The sequence below is a fragment of the Felis catus genome, chromosome X (assembly GCF_018350175.1).
Source record: "Felis catus isolate Fca126 chromosome X, F.catus_Fca126_mat1.0, whole genome shotgun sequence".
NCBI classification, from domain to species: Eukaryota; Metazoa; Chordata; class Mammalia; order Carnivora; family Felidae; genus Felis; species Felis catus.
In genome coordinates this window covers 120,230,186-120,254,315 of record NC_058386.1, presented here as the reverse complement: position 1 = coordinate 120,254,315, position 24,130 = coordinate 120,230,186, and the positions used below count along the sequence as shown (strand labels likewise).

Here is a 24,130-nt window from a genome sequence, read left to right as displayed (position 1 = left end):
AAAACAATATTTCAATATGTATTCAAATTTTGTGTATATAGATGTACAAGAAGAAAGAAAACCCTAGATGTCGGAACATGTGACTCTGAGACATAACCAGATGAGTTACGCCAATAGATTTTCAAGGTAATATTAGTGGTAGGTTGTTGTGGACTTATTTCTTGAATTAAAATGCCAGGATTTCAATGGGATAGAAAAGGGCTCAGGGTAGTGTGAATAATGCCCATATAGTCTCCTAGAGGATAACTGGTGAAGAATTCCCTCATCCTGTATTTCTTTTGATTCTACATCTCTAGTTTTCTTATCATACCTGCATCTCCATAGTGTCTATTACTTATTGAGCCCATATTTTGTATCAAACACTGTAATAGGCACTTTTTGTGAACCATATAGCATTTAATATTATCACAGAAAAAAGAAAACTAATAACTCTCCTTTATTCTTGTTACAGTAAAAAATCAATTTATTCCATCATTTTTGCCTTACAATTTTATTTAATATTATTATCAATGTAATATAGGTGGTCATAGTTTAAAAAGCTGTCATTATTCTCTCTTTCTTGAAAACTACTCTAGTTTTTATTTTTATTCAGAGAGCTCTACCTTTATTGAAGCCTTCAACAGTTAAATGCAAAGAAAATTGTTATTAAATCAAGTCTCTCCACTCATGAGGTAGGTGTACATTACAAAGCTATTAAATATTTCAGTGGAAGAAAACCCTGGCAAAGGGTTTGATGTGGCAAAAACTTTGATGAAATTATACGAAAATGTCCTGATGATTTTATAACGTAACTATTTTGAAAAGTTTCTGTTATTCTTTGTTTTAATTACTGCTCTTGTAGAATATTAATATTTAACAGATTGAAGTTCATTAAATCAATTTAATGTAAAGGGTAAAACAATCATGTAGATATAGCTCTATCATGAGTTTTATAAGCCTCCTTTGAAATTATAGAATTATATTAGTTTTACATAAAAGTCATAAAAGGAGCATTTAAATTACCATTTTTCTTTAATGCATGAGTTCAAAGTCAGGTAAACACTAGGCTCAGCTTTATGTCTCCCTATACATATGAATAAATGCCAATAATTTTAATTTAATTGGGTCCTACTGAAAGTCAGAAGTCTATCGCTTTTGACTAAAGGCTAGTATACGGCTTACAAAGTGAACAGTATTTCCGGGAAGTGTTTATAAGGCATAAAGTGAACAAAATAAGTTTAGATTTTTTCCCCAAATGTACAAACAGAAAATTTGTAGATTAATTTCATAGAAGGTATAATAAGAGTATATCCTGATTCAGACTAAAGCATAATGGCTATAATATCCTAAATATTGCCCCCTTTCGTATGTTATGGTAAATGGCCTTTTTTCCCCATTTCCAACTGTTCATTGCTAGTATAGAGGAGTGCAAATGATTTCCCTTTATATCCTGAAAATTTTCTAATAAACTCACTTGTTCTAGTAGTTTTTTTGCTAAGTTCCTTGGCGTTTTCTACACAGATTATCATGCCATGTGCAAATAAAGGCAATTTGACTTCCTTCACCATCTGTGTGCATTCATTAGTAAATTTATTTATTTTGCTTATTACTTTTCCAGGGCCTCTAGTATAACTTTGAATGTAATTAATGAGAGCAGATATCTTTTCTTTCTCCCCAATATTAAAGAACATTCGTGTTTTTCTACCACATTATGATATTTATGTGTGTGTTTTTTTATTATTGTTGATTTTTTCTTTTTTTTTTTTTTTTTTTTTTTTTTTTGTGGTTGCCCCTTATCAGGATGAAGTTCCATTCTGTTCATAGTTTGCTGAGGAATTTATCACAACTAGGGGCTAATTTTTTCAAATACTTCTCTGTGTTAATTGAAATGATTATCTGGTTTTTCTCATGTATTATTTTTTTCGTGAAGCAAATTACGTCCATACTTGAATGTTATTTTGTTTTGATGGTTACGAGAAATATTGGTTCATAGTTTACTTTTCTTCTGACACACAGGTTTGGATTTAGAACCAGGATAATGGTGGCTTCAAAAATAAATCGAGGATGTTATTTCCCCTTATATTCTCTAAGAGATTGTATGGAATTGGCATTAACTCTTTCTTTAATGGTAGGTGGAATGTGTCAATGGAGCCATCTGTATCATCAGGAGATGTATATTAGAAGATTTGTTGCAGGGAATATTAGTTGATATAAATATAAAATCACAATATATGTAATATAAGATGCTAATATATAATATATAATGAATATAAATAAGTATACTAATATAATTATATAGTAATATAACTTTATATACTATGCAGCTAATATACAAATAATAATATTATTTTTATATAGCAAAATGGAATCGATCAACGAGTGAACTGAAGATGAAATTGAATACACAAATACACACACATGTGAAAGGAAGAAAGGGAGGGAGGAAGGGAGATTTAGTAAGTTTAAAATAAACCTAGTGGCTTATGCTCAGTCACCTGAACAGTAATCTCTGACTTCAGGCTGCTCCTTCTCCCAGCTGGAGGGGTTGCACCCATGTTCAGGGCTGAATGGGGAAGGGAAACTGTATCGCCCCAGGGAGCCCAAGTTCTTCTGACTCTGGATCTCTGGAATTCCCATCTAGCTCCTGTATAAAGCTGGCACCTAAAAACAGAGGGCCTCGTGCCTAGGAGTCTATTTGTATTTCATCTGGCAAGATCACATTCTCACACGTGCCTATAAGAAGGCGTAGCGATGGGAGTTCTCTCTATTTTAACTTAGCTCATGCTGGGGGGCAAACAGATTCAGACACTGACCCATTTTTCTGGGGGATAATGGAATAATGGAGGGCTTGTGCCTTCTCATTTCTTGTTGATTCAGTTCTTGCAATTTTCCCTTCTCCTCAATAAAGTCTATTCCTTAACTCATGCCATTTGGTATTGTGGAATTCCTCCTGAACTCTCTTAAATGACAGGGGATGACTACAAATGAAACAAACAGGCTGTTCTCTGCATTCCCTACCATCAAATGACTCTTTTTCTTTCCTTTTGGGAGGTTTTTGCACTCATTGATCCTATATCCTCCCTTCCTCTTTTCTCTTTGTTATACTGCAAGAAGCTTCTTCTCTTTACCCTAAAACAGCTTTCATGAAGGTCATCAACGACCAAAAGATACACTGATTCTTTTGATAAACAAATAACAGGTTTAAGGAGCCGGGAAATCCTGTTGGTACTAGTCTTTTAGAGATCTAAAAGTTTATGGCCAATGTATAATATGCATCATTGAGGAACAGATTACTTGTATAGCTCCTGAAATCAAATTGAGATGATGGTATGACAATTTTCAAATGAAATTACCAAAATCCTCTGTCTAACATTATGTATTAGCTGTAGATAATACAACTGGATACTGCCAAATATGCAAGGCCATGTTTTGTCTGATTTCTCATTCTGCACGTGTCAGTACATTTCATCCTTACCGATTCCCAGCATAATTTCTGGCTCATTATACAACAATTAAAAATCAAGCTTAATGATCCAAATTTAGTGAGTTCTGTAAAACCTCCTGACCTCAGATTGGCTATAGAAATACATAATCAGGGAAAGTGACATGTGAGTTAATGTAATAAAGTTTGGTATGTGCATCTTCATTACCGATGAGTTATCAAATGACCCATTCCAGTCCTCATATTGAGTGGTTGTATACCAATACTATGATTTAAGAAGCTGCAACATCACAGCTGTTTCTCCAGCTTATGTGAAGTGACTATTTTTCATACTATTTCACTGTATAACTGGCTAAGCTTATTCATATGATTTTTTAACTCTCATGCTCAGCGTTCATAATCACTTGTTAACAATAGTATTGGTGTAAACATAATGTCAATTATATTATAAAAGATGATTTTGGTCATGATTCATTCGCTGTTACCCCAAAGGAGAGAACTTGACCTTGTGGCTAAAATGCAAAGCTACTTATTTTTGTATTCCATTTGTATTTGCTTGCAATGTGATTTAAATCATTGTGTCCTGAGCTTCAGGGCCTGCGTAACATATTCACAATTTTGTCAATTCATATTTTATCTCTACTATTATTTAATTCTTATGTAATTTTATTTTTTTTAATTTTATGTATTTGAGAGAGAGAGAGAGAGAGAGAGAGAGAGAGAGAGAACACAGGGGAGAAGAACAGAGGGGGAGAGAGAGAGAGAGAGTGAGAGACAGCGAGAATCCCAAGCAGGCTCCACACTTAGTGTGGCTCTATCCCACAACCCTGGGATCATGACCTGAGCTGAAATTTAGCATTGGATGCTCAATCAACTGAGCCACCCAGACACTCCTCTTATATCCTTTATATTAAATTATTTTTGTATTTGGCTTCTTTCTGAGAAATAATATCCCTGAAGCCAATTATTCTATTTATTAGTTTCTTCTAATATACATTCAAATAAAACAGTTAGATTACAGTGCTTGTCAACATGCCAATTGAAATAATCTCAGACACGCCCAATGATAAATTAAGTATTACTTTGAAAAAACAGGTTATGAAACCACTGTCAGGTTTAGCTATATCTCTTTCACACACATGTATGCACACACACATACACAGACACTCAACTGGATGTAAATGCAGCATACCTTCACTTGATAATTTTATTTTCATGTTTGTGTTTCAATTTGGGTTTTATTTAGGAATTCAGAACTAAAGTAGGCACTTTCAATTAAAAATGGTGAAAATATGGTGGTATTGATGTTAAAGGACTTGATTTATAAAAATACTTTTTAACAGAATTATGCAAATGAAAATTACTACCCCTGTTGCAATTGCAATCACTAATTTTCAATTTGCTAATGAATTAGTCCTTTTTGTTAGCAGGTGTTCATTTGTAACTAAAATGAAAATTCATGAGATCCTTGAGTCCGCTAGAGTCAGTATCTGTGATTTCTATCCGAGAAATCTTTCCACGTGATGACTTTTTATGAAAGGTTATTGATGGGTGTGGAGAGTAAATTCCTGTTTCTGTAATTTCTGAACTGTAATTTCCAATTTTTTACTTTACTGTGGAGTCATATGGTATCTGCATGAGAAACATTAATCTTCAGGGACAAATCAAAGCTTGATTTCTAACAATGAATAATTTCAGCAGTTGTGCTGGTCTACTAGTACACTTCTGCAATTACCACTGACATACCACAGACTTAAAAAGATCAATTCCTGTTTATAATCATATAATTTCACACTAAATGAAAGTAGAGTCAATTGGAAGGTAAGCAAAAAGAGGTTCAAAGTAATTTGAATCAGAATAGTAAGCCGATATCTTATAGAGACTGGGGAATAAGAATCTTATGAATCAGGTGGTGGTAGGCTGGTCAGGGACTGTGAATACTCCTTTTTTTTGTAGTCCCAATAGTTAACTTTTGCTTTCATTTCCCTTGCCTCAATAGACATATCTAGAAAAAAATTGCTATGGCTGATGTCAAAGAGGTTACTGCCTATGTTCTCTTCTAGGGTTTTTATGGTTTCAGGTCGCATATTTATGTATTGAATCCATTTTGAATTTATTTTTGTGCGTGCTGTTAGAAAGCAGTCCAGTTTCTTTTGTGTGTTACTGTCCAGTTTTCCCAACACCATTTGTTGAAGAGATTGTCTTTTTCCATTTCTTATTCTTTCCTGCTTTGCCAAAGATTAATTGACCATATATTTGTGGGTTTATTTCTGGGCTTTCCTTTCTGTTCCATTGATCTCTGTGTCTATTTTTGTGCCAGTTCCATACTGTTTTGATAATTATAGCTTCATAATATGACTTGAAGACCAGAATTGTAATGTGTCCACTTTGCTTTTATTTCTCAAGGTTGCTTTGGCTATTTGTAGTCTTTCCATAAAAATTCTAGAATTTTGTTTTCGAGTTCTATGAAAAATGCTGTTGGTATTTTGATAGGAATTGCATTAAATGTGTAGATTGCATTGGGTAGTATAGACATCTTAAGAATATTTGTTTTTCCAATTCATGACTATAGAATCTCTTTCCATTTCCTTATGTGATCTTCAATTTATTTCATCACTATTTTATTCAGAGTACAGGTCTTTTACCTCTTTGGTTAAGTTTATTGCTGGGTATCTTATTATTTTGGGTGCAATTGTAAATGGGAATGTTTTCTTAATTTCTCTTTCTGCTGCTTCATTATTAGTGTATGGAAATACAGGGTGCCTGAGTGGTTCAGTTAGTTAAGCGTCTGAGTCTTGATTTTGGCTCAGGTCGTGATCTCACAAACATGAGTTCGAGCCCCACGTCAGGCTCCATGCTGAGTGTGGAGCCTGCTTTGGTACTCTCTCTCTCCCCCTCTCTCTGCTCCTCCCCATCTCTTTCTTTAAAGTGAATTAAAAAAAACATTAAAAAAAGAAATGCAACAGATTTCCTTACATTGATTTTGTGTCTGGAGACCTTACTGAATTTGCATATCTGTTCTGGCAGTGTTTTCAGGTTTTCTGTACATGTAGTATCATGTCACCTGCAAATAGTGAAAGCTTGACTTCTTCCTTACTGATTTGGATGCCTTTCATTTCTTTGTGTTGTCTGATTGTTGTGGCTGGACTTCCAGAACTATGTTGAATAAAAGTGGTGAAAGTAGACATCCTTGTCTTATTCCTGACCTTAAGAGAAAAGCTCTGGGTTTTTCTCCACTAAGGATGATGTTGTTACCTGTGGGTTTTTCATATATTTATTATATTGAAGTATGTTCTCTTTATTATATTGAAGTATGTTCCCTCTAAACCTACCTTGTTCAGGGTTTTCATCATGAGTGGATATTGTACTTTGTTAAATATTTTTTCTGTGTCTATTGAAATGATCATATGACTCTTACCCTTTCTCTTATTGATGTGATGTATCATATCAGTTGATGTGATATCGATCGATTTGTGAATACAAATCACACTTGCAATCCAGGAATAAATCCCACTTGATCATGGTGAATGATTTTTTAATATATTGTTGAAGTCTGTTGAAGATTTTTGCATGTGTGTTCATCAGGGATATTGGCCTGTTGTTCTCTTTTTTAGTGGTGTCTTTATCTGGTGTTGATGTCAGGGTAATGCTTGCTTCATAGAATGAATTTGTAAGTTTTTGTACCTTTTCTATTTTTCAAAATAGTTTTAAGAATAAGAAGTATTAATTCTAATCTTTGGTCAGACCATTTATTTCCTAATAATATCTTGTGATGAAGACAGAATTTAATTTGATGAACACTTTTTAATCATTATTTTATCTTAGGTTTAGTGCCTTTATGTACTAAGAAACTTTGTCTACTCCAAGGTCATGGTGATATTTGCTATGTTTTTTAGAAGCTTTATAGTTTTACTTTAATGTTTAGGTGCATGACTCTCCTTGCAAGCAGACAAGGTTTATACTGTCCCTGAAGATATCCAGAACTTACATCAACATTTACTGAAAAGACTTTTCTTTTTACCATTAGCTAGCCTTCCTCCTTTTGTCAAAATCAATTGGGCATATAACTGTGGGTTTATTTCTAAACTCTCCATGTTTTTCCATTGATGAATTTCAGTATTCTTCTGGAATACTTTAGCTTTACTGTAAGCCTTGAAATTGAATAGTGTGATACCTATAAGTGTGTTATAGTTTTTCAAGATAGTTCTGGCCATATTTTGTTTTCATATGAATTAGATTGATTTCCATATAAATTTAAGAATCAACTGGTAAATTACTACAAAAAACAACTGGCAAATTTGACTCACATTTCTTTGAATCTATAGACAACATTGGGGAAAATCGCTATCTGAATAATATTGAGTCTCACAATCTTAATTTTTTAAATAATATCACTTATTTTTTTAAATAAGTATTTTGGAATAATTTCAGATTTACAGAAAAGTTACAAAGGTAGTAGAGAGTTTCCATATACTCCTCACTCAGTTTCAGTTTCCTTTTAATGTTACTAGCTTATACTACTGTGATACATTATTCGAAACGAAGACGCTGACATTAATATATTGCAATTAATTAAACTCCACACTATTCTGACTTCACTAGTTCTCCCCCCATTAAGGTCCCTTTCCTGTTCCAGTATCCAATCCAGCATATCACCTTGTGTTTAGCCTTCATATCCTGTCTCCTTCAATCTGTGACAGTTTCTCAGTGTTTTCTTGTTTTTTATGACCCTCATAATATTAAGGAATACTATTAATGTACATTTTTGACTATCCCCCAGACCTTGAATTGGTCTATGTTTTTTTCCCCTCAAGATTAGACTGAGTGTATTGAGTTTCAGAAAAAAGTCCACAGAGGTGAAGTACCCTTCTAATCATATCACATCTGGTGGTCTATGACATATACATAACACCATTGATGATAGTAGCCTTGATCACTTGGTCATGTTACTGTTTGTCAGATGTCTCCGCGGAAAAGTTGATACACTTTACCTTTGCATACTTTATTATTGAAAGCTGATTACAAAGCAAAACCGACACTCAGGAATAGCAGGAGCAGAGGAAAAGGGGGATTAAGTGCCACCTCTTGGAAGGGCATTGTATGCATGTATTATTTGGAATTATTCTATAAAGAAGATTTGTATCTTCTCCCTTATTTATTTATTTTATCATTTATTTGTATCAATATGGACTCAAGTATATCTGCTTTGTACTTTGGATTATAATTGAATACCGCATCGTTCATTCCGTTGCTACTCTTATTCCAGATTTGGCCACCGGGAGCTCTTTCAGGTTGGTTCCTATGTCCTCGTGACATGTCCCCATTGTTTTTGTGTTTTGAGAACTGTATAACTTTCTGGCACTGTCAGATCATCCAGACTTGTCTTGTAATTTCCCTGCCCCATTCCTAGATTTAGCCATTTATCCCAGGATCTCTAATCCCTTTTTGTGGGAGAATATCAAGAGTCCAATGTGGAGTGGAGTCATTACCCCCTCTTGACATCAAGGAAGCAGAATGAGGTGGGCAGAGGCAGAGCTAGTTGGCACTCTGAAAGTGAGGCCCGATGGAGAGCTAATTTTATACTCCCTCACGGAGGTAATTAGGCCATGTGAGTTGGTGTCCCACTTTTTCCGGGATAATGTCAGTGGGGCCGAGGTAGGGGGAGTTGTACTTCTGCCCACCACGTGTCTACACAGGGGCAATGTGAGTCACTGCCCCACTTTTGCTAGCGTGTTGTCACTGGGGCTCAGCGGGAAGCTAAGCATACATACTTACGCCGTCTTCAACAGAAAGACCGCTTGCCTGACAACAAAAAAGCAAATGTGATAAGATGGCTCATTATATGACTAAAATTCCAAATGTCAGGGCTTTTTTTATTAAATATAAAATCCATTGTCATACCAAAAACCAGGAAAATAACAACATGAATGAGAAAAGACAACCAACAAACTGAACAGACACCAACAATGAAATGAATCAGATGTTACCTGAGGGTTAGTGGGTACTATGTATACATTTATATAATGTTGTATCTGGAATTGCTATATTCTTTAAAGTTCTCTTTACTTTGTACTAGCCATTACTCATTACTCTAATCTTCTGGTTTACTTAATAACTCATTTTTATTTTATATTCTTTATTCAAATTACTGTGTTGTTTCTCCATTCTGTTGGGACCCTGAGTATTAACGAGTAGGTCCTTCTCTGAGTCCTTAGATTCAGCTAAATCTGATATGTGATGGGCTGTGGCCATCAGTTTGAAGTTGCTATGAAAGAGGAGACGGAGGAAGGAATAGAAGAAATGGCATTTGGCCTCATAGTTGACAAATAGGGATATATATTTTGGTGTAAGGTATTTGGTTTCCATTGTAGTGATTGAAGTGCCAATTCAGGGAAGCATTTTGGTATGTGAAAGAAGTATAAAGAAAGGGAAGGTGGTAGGGGCACCTGGGTGGCTGTTGGTTAAGTGTCTGACTCTTGGTTTTGGCTCAGGTCATGATCTCATGGTTGGTGGGATCAGGCTCCACATGAGGCTCTGCACTGATGGCATAGAGCCTTGCTTGGATTCTCTCTCTCTCTAAAAATAAATAAATAAACTTTTTAAGAAAGGGAAGGTGGTATATGTAAATGTTGCAGTGGAATATAACTTTACTGCCTTTTGTTGATGTCAATAAATTCAAGAGAAAGACCTGAGGTATTTTGAGCAGTTTTGATGGATAGACGATGTTTCCTTGACCATGATCCAGTTCCAAAACTAAGTACTGTGGTGAAAGTATCACAGCAGCCTGTTAGACTCATCACAACTGGGCATAGGAAACAGTAGGAGGAAGAAACTGCCTTGTTCTCCTAAATGAAGTACATGACTACTTCTTGTACTGAAGTACCTTGTCCTTGACCAGAGGATGCCCATGTCAGACTCATGTGGTAGTATAAGGAAGACTCAAGTTGGAAAAACAGTTCTGTCCGGTTCTCTTCCAATTAGAGCTTTATCTGGCCTGCAATATCTAGATGTGATAGGTGAATGGAGTGATTCTTTCTACTTAGCAACTGACTTCTAGGGAATGCAAACTAGATTTTCATGTGCCAACTGTATTAAGTTGAAACTCAGCAGAATAATGTAGGCGAATATTCTAAGTCTCAAAGGAGGAAAGGAGGGGAGGCTCATTCTCTCTCAGTCCTAAAACTTGTCCCATTAAAAGCACAGTAAGTGAGGGAATATACACTCAAAAGGGTGAAAGACAGAAGGGAGTAGAGTGGTTGTTTTCCATGTTTTGGGTTACATTCTTTAAATCTCTCATTGGACTGATTATGTTTGCGGTATTGATTGAAATGGCATGTTGAGGGGCATTTGAGTTTGGGTAGGATTGCCAACTTCAGCAATTCTATGTGCAGTACCCCATTCCAGGAAGTGCCATCCATGTGGCTAAAAATATGTTTGGCACCTCTTAGATTGAAGTAATCCATAACAAGTACACATAGATAGTCGTCATAGAGGAGGGGGTATGGCTGTTTGAGTCCTTCCTTGAGCCAAGGCACCATTCTTTTAATGCAGGGCCATAGCAGGGAAACCTAGTACATACCTTCTAAGGAATAAGACAGGGAATGAGGGCCCCTAGCAAACTCTTCATATGTTTGTTCTTATGGGATGTAAAACTTTGTTTAAAAGGGGCTTGTGCATGTGGGACCACAACATGAAGTGTAGTAATGACGCCTTCTGTCTCTCCATTGATTTTCCTCTCTGCAGAACTAAATCTCTTCTTCTTTTTTTTTTTTAATTTTTAATTGTTTATTTATTTTAGAGACAGAGAGACAGAGCACAAGCAGGAGAGAGGGGCAGGGAAAGCCAGAGACAGAATCTGAAACAAGCTGCAGGCTCTGAGCTGTCAGCACAGAGCCCGACGTGGGGCTCGAACCCACGAGCCATGAGACCATGACCTGAGCTGAAGTCGGACACTTAACTGTCTGAGCCACCCAGGCGCCCCCTAAATCTCTTCTTTTTAAATTAATTTTTAGTCATATTTGAAGTTACCAAAGTATCAGGGCTTAAGTATGGATGAGGCTCTGTCAGTCTATTATACATTTTTTTAATTCTTATTTATTGATGTATTATGTATATTATTGTTCACCTATCTTTTAGTTATATTGTGAAAGATGTGTGGGCAAGGAGAAACCACAGTTCAGAACTCTTGGTAATGATAAAATATTGACTTTTTTTCTCGTATTTACCTTTGGATTTCTCTTCTTAATGCTGTGCACTAAAGGAGAGAGAGAAGACAGCCAGTAGCTGGAGACCATGTACAGAAGTGGAGCACTGCTTAGGAAGCAATGAACTTTACATTCTTGTGAAGGAACAGAAGCAGAATCTTGATTCTTTTGCAAAAGTAAGCCCTATTTAACAAAATCATTGGTTATGGAAAACCAGGGGTTTTGGTATCCCTGCATCTCAAGCAGTCAAAACTGTTTCAATTGAAACCCCACTATAATCTTTGGCAAAAAATTTAGTTTGTGACCAAAGGAAGGAAATTTCTCTATTTTGTCTCCTAACATTATTACCCATGTACAAGCCATGTCTACTGCTCGTGGAGTCTCCCCCTGCCTTCTTCACATAATCTAAGGATTTCCCTCCACAAAATGTCTCACTACTCCACATATGTGTAGGCAGTGACTATGATATCATTGGAGACTGTTCTCAGATTTAATTGTGTGTTTATTTGTGAGAAGGTGTGAGAGGTTGTGTGTGAGTGTGTTTGTGTATGATTGTTCTGGAATATGTAGGAATTTTTGTTTGATGCTGGGGTGGCCTTGGATGGTTTTCAGGAGGAAGATATGTAGAGAAAGGTAACATAAATGATATATCCATCCCAAACATGGCTGTAGTACAGCCTTTAAGTAGAATATGTTCCATGGAATATGATATTCCTGCTGAGCATTGTTTATGGACTTTGTCATGGCGCAAGATGCCTTAGAAATGGTCTCAATTTCATTGAAAGTCGGTCCTGAAGGAAATAACCTGTTTCAAAGGATTCATTGTATAAAGGAAGTTGTTACAAATATTTAAATGAATATTTTAGAGACATAGGTATATAAATGATAAACCCTGTGATTCAACATTTGAATAACAAAAGCACTTAAGGGCAGCAGAGGAAACATTTGAGAGGAAGAATGAGTGAGCACAGAGCAAAGGGATAGCGAATGGACTTCATGAGTGAGAGGAAAAATGTGAATGTGTGCTCAGAAGAATTCTATTTCCTCATACACTGACCATATCATAAAGATATGAAATCACAAATGTGAAATAAAACAGACATAGTCTGGTTCTTGTAGATAACATTTCAGAAACATCAAAGATTGGGAGGTTGGAGTAAGTACTGTTGATGTCACAAAGAGAAGGGGACTAATCCACCCAGGAACTTGGCAACCTGGGAATATATTACTTTAGTCTTTCCATATTTCTAGCAGGACTAAAACACTCAAGTTTGCTACACACTCAAGTTCAGTAGTGAACTGCCCATTTCTTGTTTTTAATTATATTATTATTATTATTATTATTGTAATATTTATATTTGAGAGGCAGAGTATTATGATTATTTTAATGTTTATTCTTGAGAGAGAGAGAGACACAGAGCCTGAATGGGGGAGAGGCAGAGAGAGAGAGGGAGACACAGAGTCTGAAGCAGGCTCCAGGCTCTGAGCTGTCAGCACAGAGCCCGACACGGAACTCAAACCCACAAGCTGTGGGATCATGACCTGAGCTGAAATCAGATGCTTAACTGACTGAGTCACCCAGGCACCCCTTGAACTGTCCATTTCAAAGACCTCTCTGAATTCTTCCTCTTCTGAGTAAAGACAAACACAAGGGATGCAGCTGATTTTATTTTGTTCTCCAGGAGGAAGCACCCTCTCTGCCCTATTACACTTCCTTATACAGTGGTAATCAGCCACAGGGCATAGCTAAGGTAGAAATAAATACCACTCAAAAGACTGTCAGAGTTGAAAGAGGCCATGAGGACTTTGTCCGTAAACAAACTTATCACAGACCAGATACTTGGGTCACAACACAGATGGTTCAGATCTATTTATCGAAGATGTGAAAGTTCTAACAAACAATTTTGTGAAATGGGAACTTGATTTACTTTTCAATCTACTGAAAGAAAAAAAAAAGACATGGGAAAGTCCAGTTTAAATGTCTCTTCTGAGTCCTTTTTCCCTCTCTCTATGGCAAGTAACTTATCCAGATGTATGTTTCCAAATCCTCTTTCCTCTCTGCAGGATTTATGTAACATGGCTTCCATTCTCTTAGACTATGCCTTCTGCGTGGTCCCCTATCAACTTTACATGCTATCTTTCATCTTCTATCAGGTTCTGGTGATCATCGGAAAGTCAGAGTGCTGGGTGCACAGAATGGAAAAGTGGGAAAATATGCAGGCAAGAAACAACCAGACCTCTACTCAAGGGCCAAGCTAATCTAGAGGTGAGAGGAAGGAAAGAGGACATCTCTGGGATTTAAGTTCATGTCTCTTGGAATTGAACAATGATAAGTTAAATTGTTAGTTCCTCTCAAGAAATACAGGAAATGAGGGGCGCCTGGGTGGCGCAGTCGGTTAAGCGTCCGACTTCAGCCAGGTCACAATCTCGCGGTCCGTGAGTTCGAGCCCCGCGTCAGGCTCTGGGCTGATGGCTCAGAGCCTGGAGCCTGTTTCCGATTCTGTGTCTCCCTCTCTCTCTGCCCCTTCCCCGTTCATGCTCTGTCTCTCTCTGTCCCAAAAATAAATAAACGTTGAAACAAAAAATTAAAAAAAAAAAGAAATACAGGAAACGAGCTGTCTGCCATCTCAATATTTTCACCCCTTGATTGATCTCCCCTTTCCTTCCTAAGGGTCTTCATGTGTTTTTGCTAATATTATGTGGATTTGAAAGGAAGAAATTTGGGGGTACCAAAGAGTGTGGGGTTTAGTAAATATTTTGTTGTTATTTTTTCTGAGTTTGGTTTGGTTTACTTTGAGGAAAGCAAATATTTTCAATACTTAGTTCCTAACAACTTGAAAACCAACAGGGTAGAGAGAATAAAGATTTATTAAGTGATAAAGAAAAAACAGGAAGAGGCTTATTCTGTTTTGGGCATAAAAAACATCCAAAAATACATAGAGCATACTTCCTCAGGGAGAAATGAAAGTCGGAGGGCAGTAAGGTGGGTGTGCCAAGTTCTTGTGGAACAATGATTAATGTCATGCTGTGGTTGTGGGGATTGGGCAGATATGAAAAGAGCTACTTGGAATACGATGGATTGGACAGAGAAGCCACCTTCAGCCATGTTGTGTGCAGTGCCCTATTTAGGGAGATGCTATTCATATATACTATATTATGAAGTGCATCTTCCTGAATAGAGTAATGTGCAACAAATACAACTTCTGTTGTAGCTGAAGTCCCTGAGGAAAATTGGACAGATTGCAGTCAAACTCTCTGATAACAGAGCTCATCACATCTGCAGGATCAATAGGACATTGAACCTTTTCTACTATAATTTACTTTATCTCTCATGAGTACAGAGACATAAAGTGGCCAGTAGGCCTCAAAGACATTGAGTTTTGAAGAGGAGTATGGGGGCTAATAATGTTGAGAATTTAAGTCTCCTTGGAAATACTGGCATATTTTGGTAAAATGTGGCGCTTTCTGCAGCTTTGAATATAGACCACAAATTTTTACTGTTAAAGAAGGAAGACTCCAAGACTTTCAGATGTCAAGATGATTTCCTTTATCTCAGTCTTCACTGGTGTTTCAATAACAACTTATAAACTAGGTATGATGTTTCCCAAACCTGCCTGCCTCTCTATTTAAAAGGCCTTTCAGACCCTAGTTGTTAAGTTATAGAACAAATTCCAATTTAAGACTGGGAATCTTCTTGGGACGCCTAGGTGGCTCTGTTGGTTGGGCATCCAACTTTGGCTCAGGTCATGACCTCATGGTCCATGACTTTGAGCCCCAAATCTAGCTCTCTGCTGTCATCACGGAGTGTTAAGCCTGCTTCAGATTCTGTGTGTGTGTGTCTCTCTCTCTGTTCCTCTCCTGCTCATGCTGTCTCTCTCTCAAGAATAAATAAACATTAAAAAATAAAAAAAAAAAAAGACTGGGAATCTTCTCACCTAAACTGTCTTCCAGTATTCTCAGGCCAGTTTTTAATATGTATAGTTTAATATTTCATTTATATATAGTAGCTTAGCTTTTTAGTGAAAACTTATGTGAGTTTGTGAGTTTATATAAATATGAAGATTGTGTAAGAGTGAGAAAATCCAAGATACAGAATAGTACTACCATACAAAAAATAAATCCTACCAGTTTAGTCAAAACTTCCCTCGATTCCTAGTCCCTGGGATACATTCACCATATTTGTTTTCCCATCTTTTGGTATCCCAGACTGTGTATTTCCAGAGAGACACAGGAACCCAGTAGCATGTGTCTTAGATTTTAAAAATGCAAAAACATGCTCAAAGAGATGTTACAGTTTAAGGCCCAGAAGACCCAGGTGCTGACAAGAATATCAGAGCATCCCTAGGCCCTAAGCTCCTATATGTCTTACAGATCACTATTGATAAGTAAAAGAATATTTTTAGTCCAGAGTGTGAGAAAAAAAAGATTTATATTCTCTCCATCCCACCAACAACTGATCATTCTCTCTACTTTGCTTTCAGAATCTTGTGTGTTTTCACTGCTTATTCTGTGGTTCTCAAGTTGAGATGGCTAACTCAGGTAGAAAGCCTTAGATCTTTGAGTGATAAGGCTGGAGTGGGTGTGATGGAGTGTATTTTCTGCTTATTTGTATCTGAGGAATACAAACCACTTATTGAATGCTTTATTAGAAGAATGGGGCAAGGAGCAAGTTAAGGCATGCAAGGATATTATCTTCCATGAGCAAGAAAACCTGGGTAAATGGTATAAGGTTTTTCAGTTCTGGAAACTGCCATGGAAAACCTGCAGCAGGTGAGAGGATAGCACTCATGGGGGACAGATGAGGGCGGGGGTGGGTGCTGCACTTGTCCTTTGTATAAATCACGGCCCAAAACTCACAACCTGAAAACATCGTGTGATTGTTTCGGAAATGCATAAGTGGATAGTTAGGCAGGACTGTCAACCTGGATATTCTTTCTGTGGTACCCTACTCCAGAGGTTGGCAATCACAGGTACTTAAATGTGATTGACACCTCTGTGAGTGGAGTAACACTTGACATGTACAACATAGATGATGGCACTGTGGGTGCATTGGGAGTGTTTGGTTACATGCAGAAGGGATGCTTTTCCTCGAGTGCAAGTCTGCCCCCACCACCATCCTACCCACTAGAGCTGGCGTCCATCAAGTGAACTCTCTTAGGTACCTTTTCAGAAATAAGATGGTGGGGTGGGAGGGAGGGCAGGGTAGGTGATGGGCATTGAAGAGGGCATCTTTTGGGATGAGCACTGGGTGTTGTATGGAAACCAATTTGACAATAGATTTCATCTATTAAAAAAAAAAGAAATAAGACCTAGGAAATGAGGATCCCATGAAAACTCCTCCCATTGTTTCTTCTGGGATTCATATCCCTTTTCCCAAAGTTGCCTGACAAATTGGAAACAAAACTTTCACTGTGGTCATGAACTTCCTCACTGCCTGTGGAGTTATTTTTCCTTTTTGTAGAAGTTTTTCCCTGCACCATCTGAAATCCTTTAACCTGTTCTTTCCTATTATCTCTCCTCACTATTTTTAAGTTTCTCCTTTAGGCCTCCCTAAATTCCCCACTTATTTTCTATGCTACTGAACCTCAAATTGTTTGATTCTCAAGTATTAAAGCTTGCCCTTTCTTCATGGGCCCAGAAGACCTTCATTCTTTCAGAAATACCTTTGACTCCTCTATAAGTTATTGATTTTTTAGGGGTTGCATATAATACCCAGAAAATTTTGTTCGATGATACAATTTTATTTTATGATTTTTTAAAAGTTATGTGTCTTTTGTTATTGTGTAGAGGAAGGGATTGGGTGCTATCCTCTGCACTGGACAGGTGTCTGTGAAGCAAGACAAATATTTTACTTCCTTGTGTTGGACAAAGGAAGATAAGCTGGAGTCTCCTTCCTCTAATCTGATCAGAGAGTTGAAGTAGAAATGGATCATTATGGTATTTTATCTGTATTAATAAGCCATGTAGCTTGCCATGCTTTAATTCTTTGTAAAAAGTTTAAAGAGGGGAAAAGTTGTTCTCTTGTCTCTTACCATCATGAGCACTCTACAAATGCCTACTGACCCTGATCACAGTTTTTTTGTGGTTTGATTTCATGTTTTTTATTTTATTTTCTGTCTTTTGGTTTAGGTCTTGACGTGTGTTTTTGGAGACAGTCTCTTTTGGATGTTTTATATATGGGATTTGGATGTGAATTTTTCTACGTGTTTTCTTGTTTTCATGTGAATCGTTGTCTATTTTTATTGCTAACTAGTATTACAGTTAAATGTGAAGTAAATCTGTTATTTCCAGTTTCTGGTGATTATGAATAAACCTACTGTAGACTTTTGCATGTAAAAGTATGTGTGAAGACAAGTTTCATTTCACTATAAATAGTATGAAAAGCTAGGGTGGTATTAGTATGTCTATGCAAAGTTTATGTTTAAACTGCTAAGAAACTGAAAATTAATCCTGTTTTTCAGAAAGAATTTACCACATTTTGTGATTCAATGAGAGACACAGTTGCCAAAATCATCACCAACACTTGGAATTAACAATTTTTAAACATTCTATGTTTGTACATTTATTACATTTTAAACTTTTATTTCCTTATTGACTAACTATATTGAGCATCTTTTTATGTACTTACTTGCCATCCATAATCTTCTGTGGTGAAACATCTGTTATTTTCCCATTTAATTGGTTTTTTAAATTATTGTGAAAATTTCAGAGTTTATTACATATTCTGATCATAGTTCTTTTAACAGAAATGTGATTTGCATATAGTTTCTCTCAATCTGCGGTTTATTGATTTAGTTCTCTTCACTTAAAATTTTGATATTGTGATTTCAATGCAGTGCCTAAGCACTTTTAGTCTTAGATATATCAATCTTGATAAATAGATTTTCTTTCAGCATTTTGAATATGTCATCCCACCGTCTTCTCACCTACATGGTTTCTGGCGAAAGTCAGCTGTTAATCTTATTGAGGCTCCCTGGTATGCAATGAGTTGGTCTGCCTTTGCAGCTTTAAAAATTCCCTAAAGAGGGGCGCCTGGGTGGCACAGTCAGTTAAGCGTCCGACTTCAACCAGGTCACGATCTCGCGGTCCGTGAGTTCGAGCCCCGCGTCAGGCTCTGGGCTGATGGCTCGGAGCCTGGAGCCTGTTTCTGATTCTGTGTCTCCCTCTCTCTCTGCCCCTCCCCCGTTCATGCTCTGTCTCTCTCTGTCCCAAAAAAATAAATAAACGTTGAAAAATTCCCTAAAGAAATTTCATCTTTCTCAGTCTTTCCTTCTCTCCTTCCAACCTCCCTCCCTCCCTCCATCCATCTCTTTCTTTCTCTTTCTCTTTTATCTCAGCACCAAGATGGAACATAATGTCTTTCAGTCCAAATTTCTTTGTGTCTTACTTTGGATCTGTCACATATTTTTATTGTGTATAGATTCATGATTTTTTTCTGATTGTTTCCTTTCTCCTCTCCTTCCGGTATTTGCATTATGCATATTTTATTGTGTCCTCTGATGTACCTTTCTCTGACGCTCTACTTATTTTTCTGCATTCATTTTATTCTTTGTAAGGTTTTATCACTATCAACCTGTTTTCAAGTTACTGATTCTCTCTTCTGCTAATTCAGATCTACTGTTGAGCCCCTCTATTGATTCTTTTACTTGAGATATTGTGCTTTTAAACTCCAGAATATTTTTTCCTTAAAATTTTTTCTACCTATATTTGGTATACATGTTTGATGAGATGTACATGTTGATATACATATCATCATAACTTTATTTCTCAAGTAATTGTTTATTTTTGGAAAATATTTATGTTTACCTCAAAGTCTATCTATTAAAATGGTATTTGCAACCTCTATACAGGAAGATTCTCTTGTTTGCTTCTCTCCTATGTGCAGGATACATTGTCCTTTCCTTTGCATGTCTCGAAGACAGCGGAAGGCCTTGCCCAAGGAAACGTGTTAACCTGAGATAGAATGACAGCAATAATAATCCTGGTAAAAAACAGATATTTGCACCATGCTCCATGTCCTTCACTTCATGCTTACTGTATGTCAGGAATATTTCTAAGCTCTTAATACTCGTGAATTTAGCTAATCTTTACAAGAGCCCCATAAAGTACGAGCTGGTATAACCCCCCCCCCTTTAATTTTCTAATGAGAAAAGAGAAGAAAAGGAAGTTTACTAACTTCCTTAAGATCATACATCTGGCAAGGGGCAGAACTATTATTTGAACCCAGGCAGTCATTCTCCAGTGTCCCAGCTTTAAGTCAACATATGTCCCTACCTCAAGTCTTTTGACTCTAGATCTAGCACTAGTATGTATTGAACATCTGAGGCAAGTATGGTCTCTTATGGAGAGTTTGAATAATGGCCCTGCTCGCAAGGTGAAGGAGCTCTGAGAAAACTCACAAAGACTCATACCTGAGGCCGAAATGATCTAGATTGGAATGGGATGCATTTGCATCCAGGATCTTCAAGCCTCATCTGAGGACACTAGGGTATCTTATTATGTTTTCTTTAGCAGCTTCTCCTTGAGATTGAGTTATTGGGTGTGATGGAATTAGAGGAAGAAGTTGACATTTTTGAACATTACACATATCACTTAAAGTAAAATCCTTTCCATAAGGGTTTTCAACAAAATAACAACAAAAAAGTTTTTGAGATACTTAAATTATGTTGGTTTACTGGACAGTATCTTTGAAAAGATCCAGATTTGAAGCTGAAGTATGTTCCCATCATAACTTAGTGGATTTTGATGTGGGTTAAAACTAGAATAACATTCTTGTTGTTGGCTGACATTCAGGCATTGGCAGTCCAGGTCTCAACAAATAGAAAACACTCACCTTTCCCTGGGTTGCTAGAGAGGGAGGCCTACTACCTTCATCCCTGCCTCTTTTCCTTTTACAGTGGGTAATGGTAGATATAAAGAGGTATAAATTACTGAAACCACCGTACTCTCCTTATTTATTTATAAAATGATAGACAAAGACAAATCCACAGCTTTTGTTTTTGTTTTTTTTTCTTGTTAAGTATTCAGTACTGTTTCTGGTAAATTAGATGACAAAGCTAAGCCCACATGTGAATGCAAAGAAGGGCTGAGTAAGGTGGATGGGAGAGATTGACGTTAAATTTTCTGCCTGGAATCTCTCTCAGACTTTCAGAGTCTATAGATATTGGGGAAGTTTCTTGTCTACTCTATTTAATCTGATAATATTCCAAATAGGAATAATGGAGAAGGGCTTCTGACCACAAACAGGAGTCAACTTAGGGACCAGAGATGACCTAGGGAAATCCAGTTTAAGTGTCCCTGACCTTTTAACTTACTATCTGTCCTCATAGTAAATAACACAGGTATGTACTTTTCCAAATTTTTCAACTTCCTAATACACAAGCTTTTTAATAACCTTGTCTTCATGCTCTTAAACAAAAAAATGGTTTTTTGGTCTTGAAATCTATGTGCTTACTTCCTTATATGTTATCTTAGGATGTTTGTTTAGGCCAGAAAAATACATACATGTGGAGGCCTGTGGCTCAAAATGGAAAATTTGGAAAAGATCCTCTCTATAACAAGACCTCTGATAAAAAGCTGAGAATTTCAGGGATGAGAAGAGGAACAGGGCATTTCTGGGTTTTAAGCTCATTTTCTTTCTTGGAAATCCATCCAGGTAAGTTTTATATTTTGTTTCCTCTCTGGGGTAAGAGGAGAAAAAGAGATTGCTACTTTATACTTGCTGGCAACTATAGATGCCTCTCTTCTTGTCTCCCGTGATATTATCTATGCATATATTCTCTGCTTCTTTTGTGGTTTTGTCACTAAGATTTGGAACTCTAAATAAGGGTGTATTAATTTTCAATTGCTGCATAACAAATTACTCCAAATTAACAGCTTAAGATAATACATATTTATTATCCTACATCTTCTGTGGGTTAGGAGTCTATCCAAAGTTTAACTGGGTCCATGGCTCAAGGTCTAACAAGGCTGACATCAAAGTCTCAACCAGAATTGTGATCTCATCTGAGGTTCAAGTCTTCTCTTTCAAAACTGGCAACATTCACTTCCTTTCAGCTGTAGAATTGAGGCTCTAACTTTTTAGAGACCCTCTACTGTTCTTTGCCATTTGACTCTGTCCAAAAATTGTCCCCAGGCAATTTTCCCTCTTAAGGCTGCTCTCTCTAGTCTCTAGACTCTTATATTTTTTCTTTTGAGGTGGATGGTATTGCCTTTTCAGAGGAAATGTTGATGAACCAATGCCTGAGTCATTTTCAACAGGGCTGAGGAAAACATTCAGACAACCTATTAGATTCTTTCGTGTCACATATAATGATTTCATCAAAATGGAGGTGGAAAGGGGGTGATTATACACAAATTTTCACCCTGGTGTTAACCCAAACATATATTTTTAAGCTCAAGACATTGATAACATTGGCAAGTTCTTGTCCCCACTTATGTGAACCATACCAGCCACTCAGAATATCCTAATGGTAATGAGCATGTTCACAGAAAGAGGATGGTGAGGAGATACTATATCTTCTTTTTAAGTTTATTTTTATTTATTTTGAGAGAGAGAGATAGTGGGGGAGGGGCAGAGAGAGAGGGAGACAGAATCTCAAGCAGGCTTCATGCTGTCAGCACAGAGCCCAATGTGGAGCTCAAACTCAAAAACCGTGAGATCATGACCTGAGCTGAAATCTAGAGTTGGATGCTTAACCAACTGAGCCACCCAGGTGCCCCACCACTATATCCCCTTTTAAAGAGCTTAACTAATTAGGTCAGGTCTATTCAGAATAACCCACCCTTTGATTAAATCAAATTCAAAAGATTGGTGACCTTAATTACATTTCTAACATCCATTTGGTTATAAAACATCTATAATCATGGGAATGATATCCTATAAAATTCAAAAGTTCTGGACACACAGAAGGGGAGGAGAGTATGTAGGGCATGTGCATAGGGACTCATCTTGAGACTATCTTAGAATTCTGCCTTCCACTAAGGTACTTGGAAGTCTGAGGTTGAAGTTTGGGATGGAGGAGAATGTGGTGGGTGTGTTGATGGGAACTCCAACTTTGGAGGAAAAAGAATCCTTCATAAAGCATAATTTCTAATGACTTATAATTTAACAGATTAACACAAATGAGGATATATCTTATCTGCGTGAGAGAAGAAAGAAGAAAGGATCATTCTCAGCCCAAAAATCTGCAAATCAAGCATACAACAAGTGAGAGGATACTAATGCAGAGAGAAATGGAAGAGGGAGGGCATCGGGGTAGGTGTTTCATAGACCTTTTGCATAAATCCTGGGTGCCACGCAAGGGCTAGAAGCATCAGGTATTATGAAGGTTAAGATGGCTGGGGAGCATTTGGGCAGGGCTGCCACATTTAACGATGCTTTGTGCAGTGCCCCACTCAAAAAGGTGCCATTCAGTTACACTAAACTATGATTGGCACTTTTTTTGAGTGTGGTAATTCACAACACCTACAACCACATGTGGTAACCCTAGAAGAGATGGTGTCTCTCTGCACAGCTGCAATCACTTTGGACAAATCACTATCCTCTCATAAGACTCTTACATGTCTCTGGAAGAACGGACCTAGGATCTAAGGGCCCTTGAGAAAAGTTCCGTGCAATTTCTCCAATGATTTCCATACCTTTGTCCAAAAAGGGGCCTGAGACATTGGCAGATTTGGGTTGGGTTCGTCATTTTCCTTCTCTTTTGATGTTTCATCTTGTGCACTAAAGCCACTTTTCTTAGGAAGTTAGAAGCTCTTCCTCCTTCAATATTTACTCTGATATTTGTGTATCAGTAGCAGTTCAGATGGTGACCAGAACTTTCATTCAGTTGGTCTCTTTACACATTTCATTTTAATTTCTTTTTGTGTTTTGTGTGAAATGATAAACATTTATTGAAATGATAAGAGGCTTTCCTTCTCATACCTTTGGAGCTGAAGGCATATTGCATAGAGTTTTCTTTCTATTCTTATGAGGGGGCGTCCTATCTTAACCAAGTGTCTTCGAAGAGAGACTAGAAGACTAGAGAAACAAACAGGTAAAAGACGACAAGCAATACAGTCCTGGAGAGCATTTCAGAACTGCAGCAATTCGTGGGAAGCGCTTTGTCTACCATACATTCCTGTGTTGGGAAATTCATATATCCTGACGGCCTCAGGCTTTGAATTACAACAGCGCATTGAGTTGGCAATTGATGTTTGTCAATATTGCTGTCTGTTTCCCAATAGCCATCTGTCTTTACCTCACGCTGTGGTGGAGATTTAGGTTTCAATGAGGAAAATGGAAATTGCTCTTAATATGTGTCTGCTGTTCAGTGTTTGCTCCATTCTTGCCTGCGCTGAGTCTCAGCTATTCTTGATTTGAGCTAGACTGTGAAAGTGACTAACTGATATTTGTTCCCAAACTTTGGGTGTATTTGGAAGGGTGTATGTGTACATATGCTTTGGAACTCTTGCATTTGTGAGGGTACACTGTATTGTTCACTTTTGTGTTTTTGATTTATGG

The 24,130-nt window shown here is 37.2% G+C and overlaps 1 long non-coding RNA gene across 3 annotated transcripts in view; it reads left to right on the top strand.

Moving 5' to 3' along the window:
• Window positions 1–22,981, top strand: part of LOC123383424 — a 28,215-nt gene extending 5,234 nt beyond the window's left edge. For 2 of the 3 annotated variants that reach the window (XR_006593135.1, XR_006593134.1), the window contains 7 exons: window positions 42–126; window positions 593–671; window positions 1,996–2,107; window positions 11,682–11,801; window positions 13,780–13,891; window positions 19,511–21,280; window positions 22,740–22,981. This is a non-coding gene — a long non-coding RNA (uncharacterized LOC123383424). The remainder of the gene's footprint in view (window positions 1–41; window positions 127–592; window positions 672–1,995; window positions 2,108–11,681; window positions 11,802–13,779; window positions 13,892–19,510; window positions 21,281–22,739) is intronic. The other variant, XR_006593136.1, reaches the window with a different exon arrangement.
• Window positions 22,982–24,130: the final 1,149 nt, after the last annotated feature.